The 25449-nt window shown below is 42.3% G+C and overlaps 1 protein-coding gene across 13 annotated transcripts in view; it reads right to left on the bottom strand.

Moving 5' to 3' along the window:
* The window catches only part of foxp1b (forkhead box P1b), a 183957-nt gene that overhangs the window by 66653 nt on the left and 91855 nt on the right, over positions 1-25449 (bottom strand). The window lies entirely within an intron of this gene.

Below are 25449 nucleotides of genomic sequence, written 5' to 3'. Positions count from 1 at the left end.
AGAGACAGCCAGAAACAACACGACTAATAGGTTAGCTCTTAATGTAGTCCGGCTCAGAAGACACCGGGCCCTCCGGTCTCACCCTGCAGCCTCTGAGGAGCTTCCACGCCAGCGGCCTAAATGTCAAGGTTATCTGCTTGACTTTCCAACTGATCACACGTCTCAACTCACCTGACATTTATCACTTCTGCTGTTTTCTTTTCAAAGACAAGGCCCTCTGCTCCTCAGTGGTAACCAGGCCAAGAGGCCGGGCTCTTCTCTCAGCAGCTCCTCCACATAAGTTGCTAACATGTTAAAGAGGACCTATTATGCTCATTTTAAGGTTCATACTTGTATTTAAGGTTTCTACTAGAAGATGTTTATGTGCTTCAAAGTTCAAAAAACACCTTATTTTCCTCATAAGGTCTCTGCCGGAACAATTGTTTCACCCCCTCCCTAAAATGCTCTGTCTAGCGCCTGTCTCTTTAAAGCCACTTTTCCATCGAAAACTTTCGGTATAGTACCTTTATAACCAAAAGTAACCCCTACAAAGGTGAACCTATACGCTAGATCCGTTAAGTGTTTCCACCACAGACAGTACTCTTAAATGTAGGCGGGGTTGATAAAACAGGGTTTCACAACCCCCTCCCAAAAAAGGACTCTCATCAAGTCTCTTTTGATGAGATCTTTAAAATAGTGGGTGTGTGCAATGAGTCCTTGTCAGGCGAGAGCAGGGGTTTAGTGCTGCCGGAGCGCACCAGAACAACGCTCCACCATGTTTTTTCTTCAAGTGCAGAAATTGAAATTGTTAAACATCTTTTAAACGCTTGAAGTCATTCAACAGAGACAATAAAAACAAACAGAACGGTCAACTTAAAAGTTGCTGGTAGCTGCAGGCAGTAGCCTTTGAATATCATGGTGAAATAAATAATTTGTTCTCAGTCTACAGCTGCTGCTAGAGGCAGCAAAACATCCTTTTATTGCATAGTTGGAATTTACTGATGTATGGAAAATTTGCCACGGTATGAATAGTGGTTACAAAGCTTCAATAGCTACAACTCAGCTCTGAACAAGAGTGACGTTTCTCTAATGACTAATAACTGATTGTAGTGTTTCTAGCTCCACCGTTTAGTATCGGATCAGAGTGCTGGTTACGTCAACACAAGGGTGACGAAAAATGGGGTCATCAAGGTTGCATTCTATTGGAACGGTCCACAACTTTTCACAATGGAAATGGGAAAATAACCGTTCTAATGTGTAACGAACTAAACTGAATCGGACTGCTTGGTGGAAATGAGGCTTAAGCCCTGCTTTCAGAAACGCCCACTCTGCTCTGATTGGTCAGCGTTTTCAGGTCTTTTTTATTTCGGCATCTCTGCATTGTCACTACAACTGTAACAGGGAACAGCGGCACTTTCTAAAGTGAAAAATCACCAATAAAAGCCTCTAAAGACAACTGGACATATTCCAGCATGAATATGGAATCGCGGACAAATTAACAACATCAGCAACCAAGTTATCGCATTTACCTGGTGTTAGCTTCACTGCATTCTCGGAACCCATCGGCTGTATTCGGCGTCTGACTTCCGGCAGACGGCGATACAGCCTCTGGGGGCAGACCCCCGATTTTTTGGCATTCCAGTTTGATTTGGGCGGAGGACGCGAATTTCCGTTTCCGCTTCCGTTTATATATAAGTAAATATGCTGAACCATTGCGATGGATTCAGAGTTTAGAGTGACGCCAATTATGTTCCGCCTTGTATATTCACCGCACGGACCGTTTAACCTGGCTGCAGCCGGCTCAAACGTGATTGGCCAATATCACGCGGACTACAAACAGCCTACAACCAGAAATCAGGGCTCTTCCACTCTTCTTCCGGAGGCAAGATTTCCGGGGTTTGCCTACAGACTCTACATTCACTGAATGTAGAGTTTGTATATAGAGACTAGCTTCACTGAGAAGTGTAGGCTACATAATGTGAACCCTTGTAGTAGCATGTCTGAAGCTGATGACCATATAAAGAAATCCGGCACACTATGACATCATTGTAGCCAGAGTACAAACAACTTGGACATAGAGTGGGTTTTGCTCACAGGGGTTACTTCTACATACATTTACCTCATAATTGGAAACTTTTGCAACATTTAATATGAGCATCCTTATTTGTAACACTATATATATGACTCAAAATACCGAAAAGCATAACAGGTCCCCTTTAAACTAATGTAACGTCCTTCCACTGGCTGCCCAAGAAAGCAAAGTTATCCAATCATTTGATAAACTGTATGGGCTGTTGTAGCCAGTTGCAAGAAATCAGAAAAGCTGCTTCTACATTCACAATATGACAGACAGCAGATACGGTGTTACAGTGGTGTTGACTATGCAAACATATAGAAATAGAATTCACTTGGAATACTTGTCACTTTCATTGAAATGCATATATATATTTTTTTTTTTTATTTTTGCAGGGGGTGATTTTTAAACATGTAAGCGGATAAGCAGTGAGGATCATGTCTGTTTCTATTAATTGCATTTTTTTCCTTTCTCTTTTCCTCAGTAATACAGACAGTTTATCTGCAATGCAAAGCAGGGAAAGTCTGGTTTCCCAGTAAGTATATAATTAATGCCATTTCCAAAAAGCCACTCCACATGGAAAACAGGCCCTGATGCTCAAACCTTGCGCATTACGGGGCCCTCGCAACAACACTCTCCAGTCTGTGTTTAGATTTCCAAACTAATTCATGTAGAATACATAAATAAATCAACGTTTTATACCCACTTCAAACCATTAGATTCCCTTCCTTCGCTGCACTTTTCAACTAATCTATTAATATTTATGACAACACTAAACATTTCAAATGTCCACGTTTAAACAATAAGGCAGTGCGTGCACTTACATAAGGCAGAATCTGACTTCAATAAAAACCCCATTTTGTTTGTCCAACACACCTCCCCATCTAACCCCCCCCCCCACTCTCTCTCCCATAACAGGTAATGCAGTGCCCTGACAAATGTTTTTGGAGAAAAAAATGACTGTAAGAAAAACAAGACGAAAGCAAAGTTATTAACTGTGAGTGGAGATAGAAGAGAGGGGGCTGTGAAGCACGACTGATGATGGAGGGAGTGGAGTGAAAAGAGGGAGGGGGGAAGTGCACAGACAGATGGAGGAAGAGAATAAGAGTGTGAAACTGAGAAGAGAGAGGTAAAAGGGAGATGGAAAGAGAGGAGAAAAGAGGAGACTGTAGCAGAGAGGGGAGGCGGAGGTTGCAGGAGGTGCAGAGGGGAGGGTAAACAGTGCCCCGACCAGGCGGTTCGGGCGCTCGGAGCCTGGTACAGAGGGGTCACCCCCCACCCCCCCACCCCCCAACCAACCCGGCGAGGTCAGCTCAGCTATGCAGGCCTGACAGCTTCCGTTTGCTGTGTGCTCGGCGTTTGTTTGGATTCCCCAGCCTTGCTTAGCCAGCAGCTTAACAACAGATGGCTAAAGAAGGCCTCTATTCAGAGTGGTCTGGATCAGAGAATCACACCAAGGAAAGTACACAAGCTGCAGACAAAACACACACACAGGCACACACACATGCAAATGACATGGATTGTCAGAGTTGCACATGCTGCAAAAGGGGGAACCGCAAATAAGGTTTTGCTTGCCGCAAACAGTTATTTCATTTGCCTGCAAAAACGCATGCAGAACACACAGCGACGAGACACACGCAACAACATGCAAGTGAGCACACACATGCGACGTGTTGTCTGATTATACCAAACAACTTCCCGGGGACGATTAAATAACTGAGCGGATCTGAGTGAAAGCATTTCCGTCCCCCGCCATTATTAAACGAATACTGTGTTTATTACAGCTTTAGTGCGGTGTAAACTCATAAACACCCTCCCAGAGTACAAGAGGAGCTGTCAACTAAATATTGTTTCTCTCATGAGTCGCTCTTCCACCTCAATTACGCCTTTCAACTTCACAGGCTCAGTATGATAAAGTGGCAGTAAAAATCATTCACATTAATACACCATTGTGCATCTGCTGCTAAAGGTAATTAAAGAAGTAAATGACTCATAAGAATAGACATATTAGCCGCAAAATGAAAGGCAACTGGGCTGCCTCATGAAAATATGTACCATTAAGATACTGCATTTTCATATTGGGGTAATCAGCTCCACTAGCCTGATGCTGATTTAATCCACTCCAGTGGAAAGTCTATCAGCGCACAGCCGCGTGTCACTGTCTACCCGCCAAGAGCCAGGCATTCTGCTTTAGCATTGCCTGTGAATGGCTCCACAAAAGGAGGGAGGTCACACACAGGCAAATCAGTCGGAGGAGCACTGAGTGCTTAGGTGTCATTTAGAGGCAGATGGAGAGAAAGAGAAAAAAAAAGAAGTATGAGAGTGAGAGGAGGATAAAATGAGCTAAAAAGAATAATAAAAAAAAAGCACAAACGATCTGGGAACAATGCAGCGGGCAGATCTCAGCAGCCCCTCTCCCCCTGACCTTAGCTTTTTGTTCTGAGCATATGATGCCTCAGGATGCCCACCACTGAATACAGCGATAATATCCGTCAAGTTGATAAAGTGGGAGGAAAAGAGCAGAGGCGTGCCAACTGTGCTGGGGTACTTAGATGGACTGTTAGAAAACACGCGCTCCTCCCGATTGCCTCTTTGTTGGAAGTGTTGCATCACTTTGTAGCGGGGAGTGTTGTGCTTGGGAAAATGGGCGCTTCCAAAAACCCAGCGTGAGACCTAGAATACTGTGAGCAGATTTTATCATGCGTGAATGATATTGTTTAGAATGGGAAGCTCTATCTGCCCTGGTCTCATAGACGGAGGACTCAACATTATTGATACACTCGAGACTTCCGGGATACGACCAGTAAAACCCCCTAAATCTTCCAATTTAGTTGTGGTGAATATAGATGAATGTAGTCGACACACAACTATAGAATAGTGCTTGAGGAGGGGAAGAGCAATCAGACCGATGCCAAAGTCATGGAGTGTCACAGTGCTTGAGGGCCTGGACTGATGGCCTGCATTGTCAGCTGACCACTCTCCAGCCTCTGCACCACAGGGCGTGTTGATTAACTCAGTGTGGATGCAAAAGTAACTCATCTAGATGAATAATCCCACTAATCAGTACAACAGACAACAAGCGTGACACTGCCCAAAGCTAAGTTTGACTGTTCCCTTGAAGATGGATTAGAGATGACATCTGCCCAAAGAACAGACGAGTATCCTCTTGAAGCATCTTGTTGATTTTATGAGGACAGTAAAATTAAAATCTCTCTCCACAAAGCAGAAAAGTTTTTGTTTTATGTACCTTGCATTACACAAATGCACCACAGCTTTTATGGTGAGGCTTTCTGTGGTTTTCCACTGTACATCTTTTCCCACTGCCTTGAACTGTCCTGACCTGAGACCTAACACATCATGAGCTGCTGAGGGAGAATTCCCAGTGTGTGTGTGTGTGTGTGTGTGTGTGTGTGTAGCCAGAGTTCCTCCGAAGGAGAGGATTTTCTATAAATCACAGGCCAGTCCAATTGGCTATGGATTGAGTTGCAGCGGGGAGAGACAGCTCCCTGGGAATAGCAGTGTCTCTGTTGAAGTCATTCCAAGATGGGTAATATGATCCTACGCCGCCAGGAATAAAGAAAGGGAAGAGAAAAGGAGGGGAAAAAAATGTGATTGCTCCGGCCATAAAGAGGAGTAATCTCCAGCAGGGTCAGACACATCACCCGTCACACTGGACAGTAATGTATTACAGTCTCGCAGGCAGATGATGTGACACATGGTGGGCCTCACTTTTTCAGTAGTTTGGAAAGATAGACTGTATAAAAATAATGGAAGTAGCCACAGTTGTTTTGTGGATTTTAAAGCCTCAAGTTTGGCATTTGGGGTCGCCATCTTGGATTTTCTGAGCCAGAAGTGACACGAGGTGACAATATTTGAATGGGAGGGTAAAGCCTTGGAGGAGTAAGGGTTATACGGTCTCTGGTGATGCCTCCCAGACAGCCTGTCACTCAGAGTGGCCACGCCTTTAATTACGCATAATTTAAGCCTTAATAAATCTTAAACGTGCAAGTAAAAGAAAAATTCACCCCCGATAAAGTTGTCATGAACGGGGAAATTAACTAGAGAGACCAAAACCATCTCTACCAGGCTGTGAAAATGTTTATTCCTGCTGTAGGGGCAGTTTTATATGGAGGTCTATGGAGAAAAACTCCTGTTCGGAGCCAGCCTCAAGTGGCCATTCAAGGAACTGCACTTCCACATTGGTTTCATTTTTCAGCATCAGCTGCTTGTTCAAGAAGTGAGGTTGTTTTTTCTTGTTCAACACTTTGGTGGACACATGTCTGCCAGACAGAGTGCACTATTTAATCTAGACGTAATGTGCACTTTGTTTTCCCCATCTAAGAATCAATTGGTTGCAGAGTAGGAAGAATTTCAGTCAACCAAGATCTTCTTAGGGTGACCACAGCCCTGGTTTTTAGAACTGATGGGAAGGCCACCAACACAATTAGCATCCATTTAAGGACAAATTAATGGTCTTGAGTTTTCTGTAGCTTTAAGGCAACAACTGATCTCCAGTTTTCTAACCACAATCTATCTCCCACTAAAGACAAAATCAGAAGCCATCAAGAGTACTTATAGTCGTCTGGGACTTGAGATTAGATTGGCCAACCGCATTTACAGCTCACAGTTCTGAGTGTTTATGGACTAACAAGTCATGAAAAAAAGCCCTATGAGTGTAAGCACTTTTACAAACCACCTCAAGCTTAATTAACATGCGGAGTGCAGTGCGGTGACAGAATTGGCCGCCCTCAATCTGCCTGAGCCACCTTCAGCTTTAGGCGCTGAGACCTGCAGGCTGCAGGCTTCAATAAATGTCGCAGGAGAAGATGATCACAACTCAAATTAAGTTATGCACTAAGCTTGAAGGGCTTACATAAACATGTGATGGAAATATTAAACAACGACAAACTGAGGGAATAGACGGGGGAGAAAAACTGTGGCAAAAAAAAAAAAAAATTGTCCTGATGCAACTTGAAAACCATTTGAATTAGTGCAACTGGGTGAATAATTTGTCCAGATGTTGAATTTTCATTGATGACTGAACATCGCATATATACAATAAATCACCCCCTCCCCCTGTTTTTTAGAGAGAGGCACTTAGTAGCGGTTGGTGTGAATAAGAGGTAAAAGTAAAATGCAGGTGGCAGAAGTAGCCCAAACAACAAGCACTGCAGGAACCAAGGGCATGTGGGCTATAGAGCTGCTAGGGTGGTGGGCGGGGGGATGACAGACTGCTGTTCAACTCCATTAGCTGCTATGTGAGAGGGGTGCATCTAGCAGCACACGACCTGTGAAGAATCTTAGATCTCACTCTATCTTGGAATGGGGATTGCCGCATTAATTCTAGGAAACTGTAATCTCTCAAGCAAATCAAATTACTCTCATTAAGCGCAAGAAGAAAACTGCCTCTGTAATAAGTATGTATAAAAAGTATTTATTACCAATAATCACCTCTTTAATATGAGCTAGCGTACAACGGCTTTTATTTTTGCTGATTAAGTTTAAAAATGGGGAAACAAGGAAGGGCACATGCTCACGGACGCATGTGCATGGCTTTCACACACACACACACACACACACACACACACACACAAGCAAACACAAGCACACTAATACACACCTCATGGAGTTTATGAGAGCGGTTGATACAGTGATTAAAGGGGAGGGTAGAGGGACACAGTGCTTGAGGGCCTTGAAGAGGACGTGCCTCACCTAGTCATAAAAACACACCTCTGTCTTTAAGCCAGCACCAGAATCGCTCTCAGTGGGTTCACTCGGAGGTGAATCGCTAAAGAATTTACATGCAAAGTAGCACATGTCATCACCCAGACAGTGTGCTTGCACATGTAGTGTTGCATTGTAACTTGGCATGCGCTCACTGACCGCCACATATTTGCGGCGGTTTGTGAGGTTGACGGTCTGACCCAGGGCAGCTGCTCTGAACAATGCTATTTCTGAATTACAGACAGCTGCGGCAGACTTTTCTTTTTCATTTGCATAATTTGTGTACATACAAGCGTAACTATTCCACCAAACGGCCAACTGTATGTTAACGTCATGCATGTATGGTTTCTAGACAGTAAATAAAGCTAAATAATAACAGTGTGGGCATAATGACTCTGGTGGGAGGTGAAGTCTTTGCTCTTCTTCCAGGATGTGACATCATTCCACAGCGCACAAGCTGCCAACCATAATTGCACTGCTGGTAAATGGAAGAGACACAGATGTCCTCCAACCCTGTTTCTAGTATTTGATTCTTCATTCACACAACCAATTAATTACATCGAGAAAAAAAAAAAAACAGCTAAAAGACAGTTAACAAAAACACATCAAAATGGGTGATGAAAACGATTTGCCTCTACAGAATCAATTAGGAACGAGGGTCAGTGGGTCATTCATTTACTGGTTCAGCATAATTACCTGTTTTTCTTCCCCTCATTTACTTCTTTATTCATCTGGGACACCGATGTCCCCGCAAACCAAAAAGAACACACTTTTTTGTGATTATTCAAATTAAACATCGATTCCTGAGAGAGAACGTCGACAGACTACAATGCGCTGAAGCTAATGTGCTCCAAAAAACAAACTCCCCCGAAGCAAAATGAGGGAATTCTATTAGATGTCAGCCTACATACTGTAAATTTGTTTTTGGCTCTTCAAATCAGGTATTAAATAGATGAATAAATAAATACAGAATCAAAACAGAAATCATAATTTGATCTAATGAAATACGAGCTATGATGAAAATTTGCTGAACCGCCTGTACCTGTGCCTCCATCTGATATGAGTTCTTGGCAAGAGGACAGGTTACAGCAGTACTGTTGCCCTGTGGCTACATATCACTGCTGGTGCTTCTTTGACTGTCTATCAAAGAGGCCGCATCCACTCCTGTCTGCTGGCTCATGATGGGTAGAAAGAGAAGAGTAGGATCATGTCTGACTATGGATTAGTGTTGCAATACTGGGATTTCTAACTTTGATACAACACCTTGAAAAATATTGATATTCAATGCCATATTCAATACCACGGGGAAAATGTCATACTGATGGAATACAAGTTGAAATTTTTATCACTTGGTAAATATAACAAGGGTATAACTTGACACTTTTCTTGGATAGTAGCAGAGAAGAAGAGAGAAGAGCAGAATGACTATCGTAAATATTACAGGAATAGTTCAGATTTTTGGGAATGGAGTATTTATCCATTGTCACTGTATTACAAACAGTAGATGTCAGTCGGCACGTCCCCAGTTTGTAGAAGTAGGCAGGAATGCCAACATCGACGCTAAGCAATGTACTGCTGTGGAGCGGCAGCAAAACATATTTTAGCCACCAGAAAAAAATCGAAACAGTTTAAGTGTATGCCATACTGAGAGTAGGGTGGCACAATGGTGCAGTGGTAAGCACTGTCGCCTCACAGCAAGAGGGTTCCAGGCTCGAACCAACCGGTTGGCTGGGGCCGTTCTGTGTGGAGTTTGCATGTTCTCTGTGTCAGCTTGGTCTGTCTCTGGGTTGTCCAGCTTCCTCCCAGAGTCCAGAGACATGCAGGTGTGAATTCGAGCGTGAATGGTTGTCTGTCTCTATGTGCCAACCCTGCGATAGTCTGGCGACCTGTCCAGGGTTTTCACCTGCCTCTCGCCCAATGTCAGCTGGGATAGGCTCCAGTCCTCTCGTGACCCTTAAGGGGTAAGCGGTTATGGAAAATCAATGTATATTGAGAGTGTTTTTATGACCTTTCCATCAGTCAACCTGCCATGAACGGCTTCAATTCTTAATCTATGCTCTTGCCAAAAAACAGACTCCATCGACCAAAACAGTAATTTTGGCTTGTTGAACACAGGAGCTGCTAGTCTATTACTGTCTCGATCAGTTGGTTTGTTAGTGTTATTGTGTGACTTTGGTGAATCCGAACTAACCCTTTTAAAATGCCAAAGTCACACTGTAACACATACAAAATAACTGATCGAGGTAGCAGTAGACCAGCAGCTTCTGTGTCCAGTGATGTTAAATCATTGTTCTTCTCGATGAAGTCTGGCTTTGAAGAGTACAATGTAACAGCTTCAGTTCCCAGTTGGAAATCGCTGTCTGACAGCAAGGTAAAGCAGTGACAATATTCCACATGAAACTGGGGGTGTGCCTGCTGACATCTACTATTCAATACACTGACCATGGATAAGAACCTCATACAGCCCCACTTCAAGAGATCCAAACTATCCCTTTAACAATAAGAGAGAGTGAGAAAGCGCAGCTGATACCGATGTATCGATACTGTGGAAAATTAGTATTGAAACCTTTTTACATATTCATAGTCGATATGTATGAATAAGTAAATATTGTTGACATCACTATATGATGTTCCTTTTTTCTTTGGACAAAGCTGTAAAGACATTTTTAACTGCATTGCTCCCGTGTAAAGTAATAGGTGTCGGTCTTTTAACAGAAGACACATCGTTTTTCATGTTTAACACATAAAAGGAGACTCAGTTAGTCCACCTGGAGAATATCAAATTAACACTTTGTAAACATCCACCCGTAAAGATAATTATTTTGATTGCAGGACTCTTGTAAGGCTTTTCTTCTCCTCCTAAACATCTGGTTAAAATATGGGGCAAGTGCTGGCTTCCTGGCTCCCGCTCAGGTGGTTAAAATAGACTGCTCACATACACGTATTAATAGAGTGGTGGGTAACTTTCATTTTTTCCCCCCTTCTAGTTTCGAATTTATTTTTTTCACTTGGTGGCGAGTCAGCGAAAAGGCAGGAGCTGTGGCTCCCCACATCGCACCTGCCAGGAAGTGATCCTTTTCTCTCCAGCCAGAGGGGGTGCTGGGATATGTCGGGACATGCAGCTGTGGCGTAAGCATTGAGCCTACAGGCAGGGCATGTGGAGGTACACAGGCACACGCGGCACTCTTTCATTCATGAGTTATAAAGCAAGCAAAGACTTGGAATCGCCTGCCGACCTGATCAAATCCAAACATGACTTTGGGCAAAATGGTAGATTTTGGGAAGAATCGTCACTTAACTCAAACATTTTCTCAAATTCAAAATCTACAGATCTTGTTTTGCTGCACTTCCTTGTGTTCTTGGTTGTGCAGTGAGCCAGACATACAAGGAGAGGCCTCAAGAGTAGAACAGAGCATAGGCGACGACTGTGATAATTGACCAAGATGCTGCTACCACTGAGTCCCTGTCCCCTCACCTCCAAATCCCAGCGGGCCCCGTTTTCAATTTAACACAGGACTTGACCAGATTTCACTCATTGCAGGGCTAAGGCACATCTTTGACACTTTTACATTAGAAGCACAGCTTTCTGCTGATTAAAAACCTTCCCTCTGCCTCTCTCTCTTTTCTCCCGCTGTATGGCGAGAGAGGTAATGTGAGAGGGGTGTCCATTTCCTGTCCCTCCTCTCCCCTCCCCAAATCAACCACAAATAACTTGCAGCCTCCTGCGCCTATCTTGATTTCACTCCAGAAGATAAGGACACCATTTTATTGTTTTCATTGAGCTTGAGTGCTAAGACAGAGAGCGCAAAATTACTCTCAGATCGAGATAAATACACCACAAATCGCTAATTCAATCCGTCTTCGATGCCGGTGATGTTTTGAAGAGAGGGGGATATCAAAAGATCGCAGTGTGAAACCGGAGTCTGGTGGCGCGATGCCGGCAAGAGACCTCATCAAATTGAGAAGAAAAGCTAACTGTAACTTGAGTCAGAATTCCCTTTGGAGAGGCAGAGAGCTGGTACAATATGGCTATGTATTAAATATGGGATGTGCTTTGATTTGCATCTTCCATGGCTGTGATAGAAATGTGATTATAAGAGAATGGACTAAATATGTATCACAATTTAGACATTCATGAAAAAATAAAAACCTGAAAATCACAAGATGCATCAGTGTGTGCAGAAAGCAGCCCATGGTAGTGACGGTGTGGTGGTGAGGGGCTGAGGAGAGGAGAGTATTTACTGATGTGGTTATCTTGTCCTGTGACAGGCAGGACCACTCAATCAGCCGGCGATGGCTGAGGCTCAGGCAAGCATTACACGCACATCCTCGTACTTCTGGGGAGGAGGCGTCAGCCAAGCCAAATCTGATCAACAAATGCAGTTCCCCTGTGCCACAGCTATCTGAGATGAAGATGATATTATGTGGAAGTGAGCAAAGTGATGGAGACAGCGCGGGGGGAAGCGGAGAACGACAGAAAGAGGGAGAAAAGGGAGACAGAGTGAGACCTGAAGGTGGAACCTCCTCTAAGGCGCAGCTTCTTAAAGGCAAAGTGTCTCTCCACTGGAAAGCGAGGAGATAACACGCTGGTATATTTTAATAAGAACCATGTGCCTCGCAACACTCCCTTTACCAGATCAAAGAGCTGAGCATTTATATTCTGGAGACAGTCTCACATTAATTATCAAAAACTTGAATTAAAAAATAAAAACTTGTCTGTCCAGTGGAGTTACATACCAATTAAAAACACAATCCTGGCAGAGTCCAACTGACATTTCTAATGATTCCTTTTTAAAAATTACTGACATGTATATGTTATTAAAAGGTTAAGAGAAATTTGCATTTAGCAATGAGTGAAAAATAAATATAGTGTTGAGTGTGCAGATAAGAGCTCAGTAATTAGGAGTAGGCATTGCGGTGGTGGAAAACATTTGAAGAATAAACCTGGACTAGTTTGCTTCTTTCCCTGTTGCCCTAAAGATATTTTACATTATTCAATCCAAAATACCATCTTTCTGATTCTAACTTTTCTTTTGCATGTTAATGTTTAATAAGAGCCCTTGGCTATCTATGGGCACAATTATTAGATATCCGCAGAGAGAAATTGAAAAATTAATCATACTCTCAATTTTGTACTTCTCTGATCCATTGGAAATGGCTCTAAGAGCTGTGGCTTCTCCCCTGTCACAGGCTCCATCTAAACACAATCAACCCGCTGCCAGAGACGGCTTGCTTGTGAAACAAAGACAACTGCATCAATATAGTAATTAACTGATTATTTATATGTTGGCACTTGTCCTGATGCACCACAACAGTGATAAGCCTGTTGCAAGCAGTGATGATTACAGAGATGCTTCTCCCAGGCCTGACACAGGAACAGTGAGTGTTTAATTATCCAAAGTTTTATACCAAGCAGCACAGTAGGGATTTGTCTGACAGGACGTTGTGTCAATAGGTGCAGACAGTAGGGAAATATCTCTCTACTGGCCTTGAGCACATACTGTTAGACGACACATTTGCACGCTAACACGCTCCCTAGATTGCATATAGTGCCATAATAGCATGCATATTCACTGACAGTGGTTGCAAATACAAAATTGCTTGGACCAGGTGAAGTTTTCCATCCATACAACTCAATTATCCATGCGTGGGCCCCTGTAGGTTTTCAATAATCCTTGTTTTGGCCCTCGCCATTACTGTATGCAATCTATGCTGATATAATGTATAAAATATGCTAATGTGCAGACAAAACAGCATTAAGTTATAGTTGACAGAGGGATTTGCTCCACACGCTGTCAAGTCTGTAAGTGGCAATTTTAGCTTTTGAAAGGCACGTATATAATAAGGTATTATGCAGAATGATAACTAAAATGTCAGCACTGCTTAAATACTGCTGTGTAAATTTCACATCATCTACTTTCACTAAAGGCGTTTTATCCGGTGATCATCGTGCTCTAGAGCATGTACATATCAACATATTTACAATATAAGTACAAAAACTGTAACTTTTGTTAATTATTCTGATATACAAAAACACTGCCACTGATTGCATCAAACAGCAGAGTGACAGACTGTTTTCCCAGTGACCAGGAGTCAGCAACCTTTACTTGCAAAAGAGGCATTTGTGGCCCACAAAAAAAAAGTTTGGAGCCGCAAAACATATTTGTACTACAAATCCTCATACGACAGTTTTTATGATATCCTACGAACTAGCGCCCCACAAATGACGTTACTTTTTTTTTTTTTTTAAAGATATTTTTGGGGGCATTTTTAGGTTTTTAATGGACAGGACAGACAAGCGTGAAAGAGGGAGAGAGAGTGAAAAGTGGTGGTGAAAAGTCCTGTGTTTTGTGACCCATACACCACACAAACCTGCATCATTACAGGGACTGCTTTGTTCTTTACTCCTGTCAGCACATTAGTCATTTGATCGCAGCCTGCCAAACAAAAGGTAAATACTGGCTCATCATAATATGGGACGTGTAAAAAATTTTGTGCATTACTTTTTGTGGGAAAACATAAGAACATGCATGATTTGAGCCTTAAAGCGAAGGTAACAATAAGTCTAAATTAGCCTATCAGCATCAGTAATAGGTCAAAATGAGCAATCATGAATATGTTTTACCACAAGGTGGCTCCTCTGCAGTGGCCTATTTATGATTATTTGGTATTTTAACTTTGCAGAATTAGCAATGAAAGCAAACTAATCTGTCCACATGCTGCAAAACTCTCTCTTATCTCCCAAGACTGTTTTGGATTTGGAATCCATAGCTAACCTTGCTTGACTCAAGACTAGCCAACACTACTGAGGCTTGGAAAAATTTAGAGGAAGAGGCCCCAGGCTATTTTACAACTGGAGAATGTAGGAAGCACTATAGGCCTCCTGCAATGATAAATGAAAATTAAAATGTAAAATAATATAATCTCCAAAACTACTTCCTTAGGTTTAGGCATATGTCACATGACATACGTCACATACAACATGTCACAAATATCACTAGAGTTGCATGCTACACATACTAGCATACTAGGCTATATTGTTATTAAAAGAAGTCAAGTTGACTTCAGGACACAAAAACTGCTCTCCTGGGTGAAAGTCCTGCGCAGTTTGCCTACCCCTGCCAGAGACCTTTCCAAAACAAGAGATAACAAGGCTCTCCTTACAATTCGGCCACTTCAGCTGGCCGGTCCTCTGGTAGCTGTTTTTAGCTATCAGTCATAATCATTATTTACTGACGAGACAAAAGTCAAAAAGGCAATGCATAATTGCAGCTGTAACCTTCATATATGTGAGGATTGGTCCTCGCAAAAAGCAACATAGATTTAACGCATCTTCATAAATGACAGATGATTTGTTTTGACAGGGGCAGGGATAATTAAGTCTGAATTTTGCAAATTAGGAAAAATACAGATAGCAATGCCTTGCCAAACATATCAAGTGCTAACACTGTTGCATGAATCTGGACAAATTAACTAAGGCCTGTTGAACTGTAAATGATTGACACAATTCAGCATCATTAGATAAAAGTGAACTTAACTTTCATCTGTGTTCGTTTTAAAGCACCGGCAGGCCATCTTAAGCACTGAATGAATACACTTTACCTGTTATAGGCAGTGTGCAGAATCAATACTTCAGTGTACAGCATGCACTGATTACCGACTGATTACTGAGTAGTGTTTAGTGTAATGTATGTAATAAGTTTGTATCCTGCACCACAGACAACGCAGTCTGTGTTTTTGACTTTGTACATTAGCAGTAACATCTGAGTTAAACAGTTCTGCCAAATCCCAGTTCCCCTAAACTGGCTGATAAATTGTTACCAGTATCACAGTTATATTAGCATTCTAGACATTAAATATAGCATGTGAGGGACATTACTTGTGTTTTGTGTGCCTGAGAACAAGACCAGTGATGGATCTTGTGTGCTCTCCGTCTGCCTCCCAGTACACTTCCATAGGACTTACTCAATTTCCTCTACCATGCTTCAAACCCGACCCCCCAGCCCACCTCATCCCACACACACACACACGCCCACACACACACACACACACACACACACACACACACACACACACACACAAAGACATGCACGCAGAGCCCCCGGACAGAGTGCCCTCCTCCCTAAACAACTCTTTCTTTAACATCTGCCCAGGAGCAGCACCGCTGCCTTTTGTCCACTCACTGTCTCCTAAGGCATGTCATCCAGCTCTAATCAAGCAAAAAATGGTCATAAATATTTCTTTCTGCTAGATTTCACATTCACATTTCACGCAGCGACATGATATTTTCCCCCTACCTCCGGGGAGTACCTAATGCAAAAAACAGTTACTTATATTCAAGGCTCATGTTCCTTCAGTCAAATGCAGAACATATTCCCCGTTTGCAGGGAAAAAACAAGAAAAAAAAGAGGGGGAGAAGAGGAGGGGGGAGACATAAAGGACCGTCTTATTTTCTGTGCCATTTACTGGCTAGTACTTTCACAGCCATCCCATTACATCATGTCAAAGATTGTAAACAAGCAAATAACAACAGTGCATCAGAGACCACAGTGAGGGAGCAGTACACACTGTCCCGCTCTGGAGGTCTCTCTGCCGCCAACTGAGGAGGAAAAAACATTTGTTTTTACTGTCCATTTAAATAATATATATCCTTTTTTGTACAGAGAAAAAGGTTGCGCTAGGATTTATATGAACCATTGTCTCTGGCCTGGCTAAGTATTTATGGCACATGCCATTCACAGGATGCGGAGGTGCCATCACTATTATTTATGACGAGACATCCCATCACGGCATATCATTCTCTAAATGGTATACAGCTATTCACCAGTGAATACCGACCTGTGCCATTTTTCTCTCAAATAGAGGCCATGTCACTGCTGAACGCGCAGGGGGGTTGTTATTAATCACTGATACATACTTTGATGGGTGAATACATGTCAAACAATCAAATTTACTCTAAGAGACCTATACATGGTGTGGCTGTCCATGCATATTTACTTCAATGAAGGCTCATTTGATCATCAGCATCACTCATTTATCATTTTCCACCCTGCCAGCCAAAAACAGAGCTGTCAGTGTTTCTCTGCATCACAGAAAAAAGGGATATGCACTGTGTACTAGTGCTGTAATGATAAATAAATCACACACTTCAATAAGATTGAATTCTATATCAAATAACCATGTTATTAGTATGTTATAGTCAACTGTAGTCCTATAGCGACATTGCCCTGACCACTTACTTCACTGCAGAGCTACATATCCCATAGTTTGCAATAGGTGAGGCTTTCCAATACACTTCAAAAGGGCCAAAGGAAACAAGCAAAATATGAATACACTACGTCTGTGTATATCTTCAAATGGTGGTGATGGATAGTATCATGATGCAGGGGGTTCTATAATATGTGGCATACAAACACACTGTAAATCATTTACAGACATAAAAAACATGTTTGTACAATTAGCCACATGATAAATTCTACATGTTGAACTTATCAAATTATTAATTCATTAATCAAATTATCAGTCTGAGGCTACAAATATCTAAATCTATCTATATCTATTATGCATGCTAGACACTATATACATCATCATAAGTTTATAATGGTAAATGTTGTGCAATTTCTCCCACCTTCTTAAAAAGATGTAGATCACTTTAATTCAGATTTCTTTTGACTCTATTGCCTACCAAGATGGAAACCTGTCCCATCTGACAGTTCATTAAATTCATTTATATTCCAATTGTCAAAGTTCAGTTTCATTTAGTCCCAGCCTAATTATAGTTTATTTTTCTCAGTGTAAACTAGTCATTTTTCCTGATTCGATTTTAGTTTGCTGAACTATCCTATGTGACTACAAATTTAAAGGTAAGGTAAGCCACCTTGACCCTGTCTCCTCAGTCAGGCTGCCTGTTTAAATCATAAAATAATAGACTAGCTATTGGTTTGTGGACTCCCATTTTGAAGCCTCGAGCTTGGCATTTTGGCCATCGCCATATTGGATTTTTGGAGCCGTAAGTGACCATACTTGGAAGAGAGGGTGGAGATAATCCTAATGCTAGCTGCTAGCTTGGTTAGCATGGTGCATTTACAGCTATATTCCATTTACTGATAATGCTAATGCTAACTTTTGCTAGCAAAAACTGATTTAAAACCACTAAAAGAAAATGCACTTAGTGGAAAAACTGAACTCCTGACTCCTTAGAGGGCCTTTAGTACAACCAAACACTGAACAAGACTTTTAGGTAACCAAAGGGTTACAATTAGCTTTCATTACCTGAAAACATACTGAAACAGCTATGGTTACAGCTACGCCTGTACTCTGTGAATCTGGGATTACGCCATTGTTACGTTACATGGCCAATGTTGTGTCTGCAGTAGCATCTTGTCAACAGACGGCACCCACATTTTTGTACCATGCTCTTCACGTTTATTTCTAAGGTTGACATTTTCACATGAGGGTCTATGGGGATTGACTCACTTTTGGAGCCAGCCTCAAGTGGCCATTCGAGGAACTGCTGTTTCTGGCACTTGTGCGTTTGTCTTAATTTTTCAGCCTCTGAGGTTGCCATTTGGTTAAAATCCATTCTTTAACTCTTGGAGCTGAGACAGGGGGAGCACAGTTGTCTCGAGATGCTCTGGAGAGAAATATATACAGTGTGTGTGTGCGCTAACAAACGGCAGCAGGTGGGAAACAGGCATTTTGCTATCATCACCTAGTTCCCTTTAGAATCCCAGCACTTCCCCCTCTGTCACCCAGCCTGGCCATGGCTTGCAGGCTAACGCCAAGAACGAACTGATGTCTATTACCCACATTGTGTCAAGAGATTATGAATAAGATATAAAAGCTGAGCTCACTACAGGGTTTTCACATTAGCCTGGCTGTGCAGGTGATGCCCTCTATGCATACATGTATACAAGCAAGTGCACATGCTTGCATGTCTCATGCACATGCACACACATTTACCTAAACATGTACGCATGCGCACGTACACAAACATTAACACTTTGCATGCAGAGTCTCCGTGAAGTCTCTCAGGCAACTCTACCTTTGTAGCCATTCACACGTGCACCCAAAAGATGCCTTAATCTGCAACAAGGATTAGGGCTTATTGAAACAAATAAGTGTTTTAAGAGGAGACAGTCCCGGTTTCAATTTCAATAGCTCATTTAACCCTTATCTGCCCAAATCCTTGGGGTCCATTCTATGTTAATTGGATCTACATTGCACTAGCATTGGGGGTGTTAACAAGCACAGCCTATGAATATTAATTACCCTGAAGTTTTCTGCACAGGAAAGACTTCACTGATACATATTAATTCTATGAAGTTTTTAAAGTAGTGCTCTCATTAAAAATGAATAGGCCATGCGCTTGAATGTTTTCCCAAGAGGAATTGTGCATCCTTAAGTCTATCCCTAATAAATTAGGTCAGATTGGCTATCCTTAAAGAATAGCTTCTCCTTAAAATGGCATTATTATTCAGCTAAATGTAAACATTCCAATCGCGTGAAGAAAGGCTTTTGTTGAAACAGTGTTTTGACAATGGCTATTAAAGCCAGTCATGTCTGAGCGTGTACTTTCCCAACCACAGTCTCCTGAGGCCCTGTTAAAACGGTTACTTATTTACAACACTAAACACACAAGTTGTTCAGCTAAACAGCGCAAAATTACTCTGTGTGCCTGTGTGTGCGTGTGTGAGGACTTGTGTGTGTGTCTTGATGTGGTGCATTCAGAAGCAGTTGTTGGCACTACTTTAAATAAAACATTGAGGATGCATTAGTCCTCTGGCTAGGCGAGGCCTCTCTCTCTAAGCCATTTAATACTGAACTGACGCAGACGTGTTTCCCTGTCTGCCTCCAGCCAGCTGCTTCAGACACCTGCTCAAAGTTTAGAGTTGCGCACTTCAGCACAAACACACAGACCGTGGCCATCAAAGACCATCCGGGCGCCACACAATGAGAGCCACTTCACTCTTCCTAATGATACCAGCATACACTTGCATCATTTACATGGGAGGCGTCTGTACGTGCACACGTCCTTGAGAGCTTTCCTCATCCACACGTTCTCCACAGGGACACAGTAAATCAAGCCTTAAAGATGGAGGAGGCAGAATCTGTTTTTCTCTGACTATGTTTACACATGCAAGAAACCAGATTAATATTAAGAAATCATAGTAGGAGTATCAGATGATGCATTTACATACATTTACAACCGTCTGATTATTCTAAACCCCAGTTCACACACAGCTGGTCAGTGTTTAGATTTGTCCCCTTCCACCAACCGTGTTTCTGAACCAACACTGAGACATTTCCAATGTTTTTTTAGCTACATTGTTATGAAAGGACTCTGCTTCGTTATGTGATGCCAGTGCATTACAGTAAGAGCTTTGTTTGTTTAGCTGGAGCATTGGGGTTGATGGTGCAGTGAGTGGACTGTAGACTGTGAGCAGTTCTTTCCTCATTGTGTGCCTATGTGTGATCTTTTTACACATTTTTGCCTATTGCTTAGCTGTCCTAACTGTCCATCATTGTCATGCAAATATGCGTACTAAAACCTGATTAACATTCAATGATTAGGAATAAATCTCTTGCCTACTAAATCTGAAAAGACGTCATTCTGTCTCTATGTTGGCCTTTTTTTTTTTACACAGTATCAGAGCTTTTCACAAACATTCTTCAGAGTGGTTGAATCTAAATTGCTTATTTTGTTTTGTTTGTTTGTTCATGGTCGATGAAGGAAAAGTTTTCTGTAACAGTGAAATAACTCAAACAGCCAGATACTGTTGCAGTGAGAATAAAAAAAAAGTGTCCTCTGGCTGATTCTGAAAGACAATGTAGTCGATGAAATGATCTCGCTCATTTACCTACTATATTAGATGTGGCTCAGTAAATGACCTCAGTTCAGCAGCACATGAAGTACTGTTAGCCTTGGTTAAAAGGTTGCATTTGTAGATCATGATTAAATATTTGTACAGTTGTCTGACAACAAGAACAGAAAACTTTGGCACTGAAATTAAGGGAACCATGTGTTTGGCTGCACTGAAGCCCAGTGTGAAGTTTAACCAGCTAAACTCTGGTGATCAACCAGGCTGTCCAACCAAAAACAAAGATTATATTCTTAACATTTTGGTTTTTCAGACTAAATGGAGAGCTTCATGAGCAGCCTATACAATGCTACCAACACATTTTTGTTTTTTTCAGATGTATTTGCCATGATGTAGCTATAGTGAAGCTATAGGGACATGGGCTATGGGGCATTCCATTTCAACACTCTGACCTAAAAATCCAATATGGCTGCTCCGTGCATCAACAGTGGAGACAGTGGTGTTTTTTTTTTTTNAGAGAGAGAGAGAGAGAGAGTGGGGGGTGACACGCAGCAAAGGGCTACAGGCCGGAATCAAACCCGCAATGTCTTCATCAAATGATAAGGGAGACGCTGAATCCCTAATAGGAGCTCTTTAATACCAGGTAGAGACGATCATGTTACTGTGGAAAGTGTAATAATCACATTTTTAAAATATATGTTGACAGACTTTCTGTTTCATTTCTTTTGTGCTGGGATGAAATGAAAAGTAAGACCAGTGTGTGTGTGTGTGTGTGTGTGTGTGTGTGTGTGTGCGGGTGTGTGTGTGTGCGCGTCCATTCTGATTACCGCAATGTCAAACAACTCCTGTGATCCCCCTCCTGCTGCCCACATAAGCAGGGTGTGTAAACAGGATGTCGACCCGAGAAACAGTCAACTATTTTAAACTATGGCTTCGGCACACGTGCAACCTGTGCTTCATCTCCTCCCAGTCGGAGAGCGGCGGCTGGAGGTAGACTCAACAAAATGGATGAGTTCATGGGCTGGCTGTCTTGGAAGGCATCCATAAGACAAAGGAGAGGTGCTGGGTGGTTTACCTCCCAAAACCTCACTAACAAAACCTGGGTGACAAAAGGATTTGAAAAGTTGCTCCTAGACTAAACAGATTTTTTTTCTGATTAGAAAAAAATGCAGAGCTGTGTTTAAAAAAGCAATATGATTCAAGAGTAGCTAAAAGAGTAAAAACAGTCATGATATTTTCAGTGACACAAGCTGTGTTTTTTTTTCTTTAATAATTATTTCCTCCTTTTTTCGACATAGCGGCGCATCACTGTTCAATTTTCACCTCCATCTGTGTGATTATTAATCAGATCACACATCAATTGCCAGAACCAGCAAAGAAATTCAGCCTGTAATAAAACTGTCATGTGCTGTGGTATAAAGACAGATGTTGCCAGTTGTGTGATAACATAATTAAACTGTTCAGTGAGGGATTCCATAAAATTATTCAAATTGGACGAGCACTATCATTTTACCAATAAAGCAATTTAGGGCAATATACAGTGTCATAACACTGATGTTATCCTCTCTGCCAGATTTTCCAATAAGTTGGAGCCTCTGCTTGGCCTCCTGTGACAATATGAACAGTATACATGAAGATACCTGAGAGCTCCGAGAGATGGAGGAGGATGCACAGCAGGACCGTGGGGACTCGGATGCTTCCAGTGTGATCCGCTCTGAGGGTGCACGCTTGCACCAACTTGTACACGAGTTAGATGGCACGGCTCAGGAAGGAAGCACACGTTCAATGGGATAATGCGCCGCAGCTATTGGTCAGAAAGCACCCAGAGCAAAGAAGCCTTTATTACACATGTCAAATACTCAGCACTGCACTGCACAGATATGTAATTCTGCAGTAGAGCAAATACAGAGATACTGGCAGGAATTCAATTCAAAAGTGCAGTGATAAGGCTGCGTTCTTCTTGTGAAACACCATATTTCAATCCAAGCATAGCGCTCTCTCCCCCCTGCCCTCAGCTCTGCGGCAGAGTACACGCGATTAGCAGAGATCTGAGGCAGCAAATGCTCTCTGGCCTCCTCTCTGACCCGCCGCTGTTAACTTTCTCAGTCTGACCATTAGCCCATAATGTGGTACTGGACAGAAACCAGCAGGACCTGCACTGGCAGGCCTGGCCTTTGGGCCTCTATTCTGTCCCAGCATGTATGTGTTTACATGTGTATTGTATATATGTGTGAGTGCCTGTGATAGCGAGGCTCATCATCTAGAGCCTCCCCCCTGAAGCAGAGCTCGATGACGGTGGCAAAGACGTGCATTTCCACCTTCTTGAGCCTCCGCTAGGGACCATGTAAGCCCTGCATTATGCAAACAGGAAACCTGTGCCCGCTCAGCTCTTTCTGTGGCCACCGTTATGCGTGTCACTCTCGTCTCTCTGCACACGCAACGTGCTGGACACCTCAACCACGCAGGGAGAGAGGAAGAAGGAAAAAAAAACATAATTGGCTGGCCTTATCTTGCGATATGTAACAAAGCTTTAAAGGCACTTGTTTGACAAAGCAGACTGGATGGATGTGCGTGCAATAAAAGGAAAGCAATTATTCATCCCTGTTTTATTTTTTTTCTTTTGAGATATTGTTGGGGATTTGTACAGTATCACTGAGAGGAAGAGACAGACTGATAGTTTAGAAATCTCTCTAACTTGATTAAAAGGGCTCTTCTAAAAGACAGGATATTAATATTTAATGCTCCATGGTTGTATCAGTTAAACTAAATTTCAAGTGAAGGAATCTATTGCATGGTTAAACATGTGGGATGTTATAAAGGCTTTGCTGAATTTGACCATATATCAAAAGGAAATATGTGTAGGGAGTTGAATGTCCTGAAGACAGCAGCTCCAAAGCAAATACAAAGTCCCTAACGTCGTTATTGTCACCGTGTGATGATTTGACTGCTACAGCTACACAACTTCCTGTTGCACAAATCATTTAAATCACAAAACAGGTCATTGCACAAACACTCCTCTTTCATACTATTGTTTTTGTTTTCACTCTCCTACAGTATCTTCACTTCCTCATGAGGATAACGTTAAAACCACAACTTCTGCAACACAAACAAAACCACAGAAAAAATAAACACACTCGGGTTCTGAGGCAACTTATGAAAAAGATGTTATATTCATGTTCTGAAACAAAGGAGGTACTCATGTATTATACACCAGCACAACAAACATTTACAGGCACACCCAAACGTCTAACCGTTACAACACAACCGATATCACTCTGAGTTCCTCAAAAAGTGAAATGGGCGACATTTCCACAGCATCTTAGTGGAGAAAAAAGAAAAGAGACAGTGCCTTCTTTTCATCCTCACTCCTTCACAAACAGTATTTGACTTACTAATAGAGATGCTTAAATCAAGCTTATGGTCCACTTCCCCCAAATCTGACTAGTCCACAAGATGAATTCCCCTGTCAGAATCAAGATGATCAAACAGATTACAATTATTTCATCCCCCATCTTTATTAATGAGGACTGTCTTTCATAGTTATGTTCCCTAATAAGAATAAATGATATGCCACTGCCAGGTTTGTTGTTCCCGCTCACTCAGGGGACTCTCAGACATTTGCACTTTGAGTCAGAGATTGATTTTTGCATCACCTAAAGGGGTAATAGCATCTTGGATGTTGTGGAGAACAAAGAATACAAAAAAAACCTTCAGTGTGTCAGGGGCGTATTAGCGGGAGCCGCAAATAAAACTTAAAAGAAAGACTGTGAAATGCCACAAAAGTAAAAAGTTATCAAGTAATTGAGCGAAGATCGTAATGCCCTGGGGACAATTAACATGGTTCATGGTGCATGAGTGAAAATCCTGGGTTAGTCTAATGGGAGAATAAAAAGAAAAGCCTGCCTGCCTGCCTTCCCAGTAACACTACCCTGGTAAGTAGCCTATCAAAGCCCAGTGTCAGGAGCTGAGAGTGAGACATCTCGTACTCCGTCCCCATCCATGCGCCATTTATCACACACAACAATTAATACGCCTCCCTCTGTTTCAACTCCAACCGCAGGCCACAGAAATTAACCACTGGATTTGTTCAAAAGGCATGAAGCAAAAAGCGCTTGCTATTTACCACAGTAGAAAGCAGAGGGCAGAAAATGCGACTGTAATACATTGAATTGGGAAGGAGAGAGTCTGCTCGTTTTTCCCTCCTTTAAATGCCAGGGCAGATCCTGGAGAGTAATAGTTCTTTCTGGATGACTAGAAAACAGGGACCATGCTTGGACGACTGGCTCTATTCTAACAGGGCAGGCTTTATTTCCATCCCTTTTTGGTGTCAAGTGCACATCCATGACACTTTCCTCTCCCCTCTCTCACCCACTCTCTCCCCTGTGTCAATTCATCAAAGCTGTAACGCTGTTGTCTTTGCAGAGCGAATCAGAATGTGCCCCTGGCAAAGAATGAAGGAAAAGTCAACAGGAATTAAGTTTCAGTGCAACTGTTTACTCAACTGTGGCCTGCAGTTATTGAAATTTTATCCATGGTTTTGTGTGACTACTGCAGTAATGAATTCAGTATGGCCGTGATTTTCTCACTGACGACATGCTCGTTTTAAGCTGGAAAAAAAGACGGGTGGGAGGTGGGGTCTGGTGACTGGGGTCTGGAGACTGGGGGAGTGGGGATGAAGAGCAGATCTGGTAAGGCCTGAAGAACTAAACACTGAGACTGAAGAGCAGGACGCACACTGACACACTCTTTCTACTTACTGATCGCCTTCGTCTCTGGCATTTATTCCAACATTGTCCCACCCTGAAAATGTGATCAACACAGGATTCCTGTTCCAAGGCACACACCATGTAC

Source organism: Epinephelus moara, chromosome 24 (assembly GCF_006386435.1).
Source record: "Epinephelus moara isolate mb chromosome 24, YSFRI_EMoa_1.0, whole genome shotgun sequence".
Taxonomy (NCBI): Eukaryota; Metazoa; Chordata; class Actinopteri; order Perciformes; family Serranidae; genus Epinephelus; species Epinephelus moara.
Note: the sequence above shows the minus strand (reverse complement) of the source record. Positions and strands in the feature narration are given on the sequence as shown.